This window comes from Somniosus microcephalus, unplaced genomic scaffold (assembly GCF_052327205.1).
Source record: "Somniosus microcephalus isolate GS21.2 unplaced genomic scaffold, FLI_Smic_1.0 unresolved_chr1, whole genome shotgun sequence".
Taxonomy (NCBI): Eukaryota; Metazoa; Chordata; class Chondrichthyes; order Squaliformes; family Somniosidae; genus Somniosus; species Somniosus microcephalus.
The window spans coordinates 135,789,869-135,797,252 of record NW_028225179.1 but is presented as its reverse complement, the minus strand read 5'-3'; positions in this window follow the sequence as shown (position 1 = coordinate 135,797,252).

The window sequence follows — 7,384 nt, the reverse complement described above, 5'->3', positions numbered from 1 at the left end:
TTCCACCGGAGAAGCGCCAATAGTCACCGCCCAAATTTCCGACTGAACCGTGCGCTGTTCCTGTAAACTCCGGGACCTGGGGTTACAGTGTCTGCAAACCCGAGACTCCGGGTCTATTTATTACCCGGTATGCAAATGCCTGGGAGGGGCCAGGAGAAGCAAAGAGGCAGATCTTTAATTCGGGTAGTTTTATTTCAATCTATTTGTGCCTGACTAAATTATTACAAATTAAACCTTTGATTTACAAATGTTTAAACTCCAATTGGACTATCTGTTAAGGGAAGGTTCCAATATTTCGATGATTTTCCCGTTTAATTAATATTTAGTCTGTGTTCTACCCCAGAAAAATCAGGGGCGGATTGAAGAGATACGGATCAGCTGATGCACTTCGGCCGGAATCGTTCTGATAACGCGCTGTTACTCTCTGATATACTGCATCAGATTTTAAAATAATCTTTTTCCCCTAAAATACATGTTTCATAATAGACTGACGTCCCTTTCTCTACATCAGCAGCAAGACAACCCTGGATTTGTCAATCCCTTTAAAATTGGTGTTTCAATTGAGAAATATGATTTGGGCTTCAGTTTGTAAATACGTTTCTGATGAGAATATTCCTGAGGCGGAGTAAAGAGCGAATTATTTGAACGAGAAAGAGGGGAAGAAAGCGGCATTTTACACCCTGCCCCCGGATTAAAGAGAAGTTGTTCTATTAGAGACTGTCACCCCCTTTAAAACTCAGGAGGGCAAATAAAACTCGGCACAATATTAATAAAATGACACCTTGCCTTTAATTTGCTGCGGGTCCGATTAATGCGCGCAGCTCCCGTTTTAAACCCTGTTCCAGTTGAATTATGAAGCGGCGGGGTCAGTTGTTTCTGGGGCTCTGTGATGTTGAACACTTCCCCTGTTTGGAGTCAATTCCTAACTCCCCACACTGAGTCTGGGTTCATGGCCTAGAAATTCAGTATAGCCACGTTTGGGGTGGTAAAGTCGGGCGGGCGCTAAAGTTTGTGCCCGCCGGAAAGTGGAGGCCAGTTCGCCGATATTCAGTAGCTTTGGGCAAGGAGTTTGGGCGAGCGCTAAAACTGGCATTGCACACCTATCTTTAGGCGCTAAGCTGGCGGTGCAGACTCATACCGCCGAGGCCGGGCGCAGCGCAGGTGCGGTCATGTTTTGATTGACAGCAGACACCCTGACGCCGGCCAGCTCTTAAAGGGGGAAGGGTCGACTTGGTCTGCTGCCACGCCCTGGATACTGGAGCCCTCCAGCTAGGCCTAAACACTGCTGCTGGAGAGAAATAGCGCCAGCAACGATGCAGAGGGCCCGTGAGCGAGCACAGCGCTTCTCTGCCCATGCTTTGAGGGTGCTGCTTAGGGGTTTGGAGAAGAACAGAGATATCTTCTGCCCGGACAGTGGCAAGAAGGCTCCCAAGAGGCTGTACAGGAGAGCCTGGAGGGAAATCGCCCAGAGGGTCACAGCCAACAGCGATGTCCCCAGGACTGGTGACCAATGCCGGAAGAAGTTTAACGACCTCACTCGGTTGGTCAGGGTGAGTACCCTTTCCAGTGTCCTCCTCATCCTTGCATGTGCACCTCACATTATGGGCAAAGAGACCTCAAAGGCCTAATGGCCAGCCCTCCTCCGGCAGCTATGGCACTGGCATGATCATCAATAGCACTTTCTGCACTTGACATACTGGCCAAGCTATTCGACCATGGGAGGCAGTGCACACAACAACAGGGAACCACACTGGCCAAGCTATTCGACCATGGGAGGCAGTGCACACAACAACAGGGCACCACACTGTACTTAGAGGCCGTCCTTTCTCTTGCAGGCCAAGCTGGCGCAGAATCTGAAGAGCCGGACTGTCACCGGGGGAGGCCGTGTCCAGTTCCAGGAGCTCAGTGACCTGGAGGAGCGCGTGGCTCGACTCATGCGTGCCCGGGTGATTGGCCCCGTTGCTATTGGAGATGCCGACACTGTGCTGGGCGCCAATGGTAAGGACATGACCGTTTGGACCTCTCTCGTTCCCCTTGCGCTTCAGATCTACATCCTTTGCCACTGTCCCACCTATGCGCATAATGCCACCACTCATGGCTCCCTTGCTGACGCCCTGTCCTCACTCTAAAGCTACTCTTGTGCCTTCCTGCTTTCAGCTGGTGAGGAGGAGGTCCCTGAAGCTGCGAGTGTCAGTCCCTCGGAAGAAGAGGACGACGAGGACCAAGAGGAAGGCGGCACATCGGGGCAACCCTCATCCGTGCCAGGGGATGGCAATGGAGGGGACATGTCTTGCCTGGAAGAGAGCCAGGGGGAAGTGTTGCAGGGGGGTGTAGCTCCTGTGCCCAGTGGCGTCCAGCCACGCGGGAAGGGTCGGGCAGCACGGCTGCCTTCTCCCCAGAGGGGGGAAGTGTTGCAGGGGAGGGCAGTTGCTGGGCCCAGTGGCGTCCAGCCAGGCGGGAAGGGTCGGCCAGCTCGGCGGCCTTCTCCCCAGAGGGAGAGTCCGCCTCCAGTCCGGAGACGGTCCTCGCCCAGGAGGTGCGGCTCCTTGATCAAATGTCCGCGGACTCGGAGCGGCGCCACACCGAGTTCATGGGGGTTGTGGGACAGTTGCCTCAGGCCATTGAGTCCCTGGCTCATAGTGTGGCCGATTTCGGGGACTCACAGGCCAGGGGTGTCGAACAACTTGCGGCAGCACAGGACGCGAGTCGAGAGTTCATGAGTGGTGCCATCCAGACACTGGCTGGTCTGATGCGGGCACAGACCAGGGCAGTACGGGCACTCACTTCTGCCACAGTCACTGTGTCACGGACGCATCGTCACGGCACCCGCCGCGCTGCTGCAGCACAGCGGTCTGGCCTTCACCAGATTGCTGCGCTTGCTGCAGTGCCAGCCCGGCCGAGTGCCAGTGTCTCTGGTGGCCAGCGAGCGCCTGGCATCAGCCACCTTGCCCCCATTGCTGCAGCCGCCACTGCCACTCCCCCAGCAAAGCTGCGACGAGCTGCTGGAGAGACTGATGCTGCCCAGCCACAGCTGCAGCAGTCAGCAGCCGGCCCCGCCAGGGCCGGACCTCGTCTAGGCCGACCCCCAAGGGCATCTGCCATCACGCATTGTGCCCCTCAGGAGCCTTCCCCCAGCCTTGCAACACCCACAGGGCCCAGGTTGAGGCGGAGCAGCAGGTCGGGCAGGGGCCGGACAAGCCTGCACAAGGACTCGCCCTCTCGGCACACCAAGTAGAGTGTGTTGCCAAATGCTTTCTTATATGGGGGTGTTTGTGTTCTGTATGGGGGGATTTATTTTGGTAAGGCCGAAGATGAAGGCAAATGTTTTTTTAGATGGGGGTGTTTGTGGTCTGTATGGGGGGGTTAGTCTTGGTAAGGCCGAGGATGAAGGCCAATTGGATGGACAAGTTTTGTTATTCCTCCCCAGGTTGTGGGAGTGAGATAAGTTTTTGACTGTTTTTTGGGGGCCTTGTCTGTTTTTGTGTTTCATGTGGGAAGGGCCCTGAGTTTGTTAAATAAAGCTTTTTATTTATTCAGCTTGTCCATGTGTAATGTTTCAAGTGGTTGTTGCGTTAACTGGCTGAGGGCTTGCGGAGCGGCTGCATTCAGGTGCGTTCATTGCCACAAGCCATTCCCTGACAGGGGGCCTAGAAGTGTCGTTCAAACAGCCGCCGGCGGACGGCCCTTGGACCTTGTGGCTCCCTCCTGGGCTGGTACTCCTCCTCCTCCTCCTCCTCATGGTCCTCCTGCTCATCCTCCTGAGGTGGTGGGCCAACGTGAGGTGGCAGTGCCTGAGTCCTGCGGATAGCCAGGTTGTGCAGCATGCAGCAAACGACGAGGAACTGGGAGACTCTATCCGGCGAATACTGTAGAGATCCGCTGGAACGATCCAGGCAGCGGAACCATTGCTTGAGGATGCCAATCGTTTGCTCTATGATGTTCCTTGTGGCTTGATGGCTTTCGTTGTATGCCTCCTCAGCAGGGGTCCTGGGCGCGCGGAGTGGGGCCATGAGCGATGTACACAAAGGGTAGCCCTTGTCCCCGATGAGCCATCCCCTTGGGGGAGGCTGTGCCTGGAACATGTCAGCCACAGTAGTCTGGCGCAGGATAAATGCATCGTGGCTGCTTCCTGGAAAGCGGGCATTGACAGCTAGGATGCGCTGCCTGTGGTCACACACCAGCTGTACATTGAGGGAATGGTAGCCCTTCCGGTTGCGGTAATCCTCGGCATTGTCGATAGGTGCCCGCATAGCCACATGCGTGCAGTCAATGGCGCCCTGCACCATGGGGAAGTCGGCGATCCTGGCAAATCCGACTGCACGCTGCTCCTGCCTCTCTAGGGTCATGGGGAAGGAGATGAATTGGTGTTTCCTTGCGAAAAGGGCATCGGTGACCTGCCAGATGCAGCAATGCACGGCGAACTGGGAGATGTTCGCTATGTCCCCAGCAGCGGCTTGGAAGGAGCCGCTTGCATAAAAGTTCAGAGCCACCGTGACCTTCACTTCCACCGACAGAGACGTCCTGCACATCAGCTGTGGACGCAGATCTCTGTGAAGCAGCTGGCAGATCTCTGCAACCACCTCCCTTCTGAAGCGCAGCCTCTTAACACAATGCACGGCAGTCATGGTGAGATAGGACACCTGCTGCCGGTATTCCCTGAGTGGGTAAGGCCTACGTTGCCGACACCTGATGGCCCCTCTGCGTCTAAGCATGGCTGCCCCTCTCACACAGCGTCTGCGAGCCCTTCGCACATAATGCTGGAACTGAGGGTTGCCACCCCATGCAGCCCCCATAATATACTTGCAAACAGTGAAATCACAATGAGTCAAATTTCCAAGCTCTGGCCAGAAGCCAACAATACCTCTCCTATGTTGTCCCAAATCAGTAAGGTCTGTTCCTTGGTCTCTGTCCAGAAATCCAAAGCACTAAAGTCATTGCAGCAAAATGGCTGGCCTTTATAGTCCAGTCTAAGTGCCCTTTAATTAGCGCTCCCCGAGGCCCGCAGGGCCTCTGCTGTGTTCCACTTCACAGTTCTTAACAGCGCCACGCCCACATTGGGCGGGCGCCACTGAAGTTCCGGTTTTGGGCGCACAAACAGCGTTGCACGACGAAATGACGTCATAAGCTGCGCGCGCAGCTGAGCGGGTGCAAACACTTTGCGCCGACGCAAAATGTCAACTGAAGTTGGGCGTAGGCGCAGATCGGTCTGCGCCCGGGCGCTAAGTGCCTAGCGCTCCAAATCTACCCCTCTTATGGCGCTAACGGCTGGCGAACGCAACTGAATTTCTAGGCCCATGTTTTTAAAAGTCAGATTGAAACTGGTTGGTGTCAGTTACTTGAGGGCGAAAGAAAAATGCATTAAATTGTTAATAAATGGGTTGTCTCGAGATATTAGCGTGAAAGGAATAATGTTTTTTGTTTAATAAATATCTGAATTGTGTAACTGTGAAGTTAGGTATTTCCCTGTTCCTTAGAAAATCACACAGAGCGGCCGGAGGGATCTCGCCCCCCTGGAGCAGCCGGCACTGAATTCGGGCGGGGATTGGTTCTCACCTGGACAAGGGGCTTTTTGGTGAAGCCCAGGTGCTTGGCTCTGTCTCTGCGCTTGAACTGATCACTGATTCCTCTGGTCTGTTAGAATTATTAAAGGGACTTTGGTGCTGTGACAGGAGCTGCTCTCTCAACCTTGCACAGGGACCAAGAGCTTTGTCACTGCTGACACCGACACGGCTGACTGGAGAACCAATCATTGCGCAGCACTGGCCACACCGCGCACTGCATCTTGGGAACTGTAGTTCCACATTGGGCAATAGCCGAGATCAGCGTGTCTATTGACAGCGCTGTGTCAGCTGTAACTCAACACCACCTCTCTCGACCAACCCACTCTGTCTAATTTGTCACACTGCCTCTCCGACATACAGCTTTTCCGCCTGAGACCTTAAATATGGCGGCATGAGCTGATGCCGTGGGTTGGGGTGGAGTTAGCCCATTTATAAATTTAAACCCCACAGACTTACCCGCCCATCTTATTGCCATCCAAGCCCCCAGTACATTTCCCAGATACCATTGGTGTTCAGGAATTTATTGCTAGCTCAATAAATATACTAAGAGCACTATATGTAGTTTACACAGCACCAACAACAGCTTTCATTTATACAGCGCCTTGAACATAGTACGACGTCCCAAGGCGCTTCACAGGAGCGTTAATCAGACAAAATTTGACACCGAGCCTCAAAGGGAGATATTAGGACAGGTGATCAGAAGCTTGTTCATGACGTGTTTTCCGCCGGGATCTTTAAAGGGGCCATGGCCACATTACCTTTGACGTTTAATCTAACATAGCGCAGTAGGTGTACTACAGCATCGGAGTGCTGTAAACACGGACAATGACTACACAGAGGCAGAGGGATGCACCCAAGTTCTCCGATAAGCATATGGAGGGAGTCAGAGCGCGCAGGGAGGCCCCCTTCCCTTCCGATGGGCAGAAGAGACGCCCTCAGGACACCAAAACTGCCTGGTTGCAGATTGCAGAGGAGGTCACAAGCAGTGATGTGGTCAGGAGGACCTGGGTGCAGTGCCGCTAACGTTTCAATTATCTCATTAGATCAGGAAAAGTTAGTACAAAGTCACACTCAGCTGCATCCTATTGTGCCTCTCATCACATCCCCATCACTCTGCCTTCTTTACCCTACTCCTGCACATCCTTACTCACACCAATGTACATTGCACCTCCACCCATCCCTCTCACTCAATCTACATTATCACAACCCAATTTCACTAGCCACTCCTCTCACTCACCTTCATCCTAATACATTCATACCAACTAACAACATGCAAGAGTAGCCGCTTGGGTATATTATCCAATGTTTATGTAAAGTTTCTGTTAATATGGCGACAAACATAAAAATCTTTATTTTCAACACTTTCCGGTCTTGGACAGCTGTACATATACCTTTGGATATGGTTTAGTGAGTTGCAGTGAATGATGAGACATTACCCCCAGCAATGGCGATGTGTATGAAAGGAATGGCTGGGTCAGTGTAGGGTTGCTTTATGGTGCTGCTGTGGGGTGGTGCCGCCCTGGCGCATCACGTGCCTGTCATATGGGTGTACAGCGTAAAGTTAACTAAATGTGGCCATAATGACGCCATCCCTGGCCGACTGGGCAGCAATGTGTCCGGGTGCTGATGCTCTGTGCCCTGTGCAACATCAGGTGAATGTGGAGAAGGCTGGTGTTGTTGTTGGTGCTACTGGTGTTGGGGCCCATCGGTGTCTGATTCTGAGGGCCATGGTGAGACAGTATAAACGGAGCCATGTTGATGCAATAGATGGCAGGTGAAATACAGATGATAGGAGCATTCTGTCAATGGTGAGAGAGTTAATC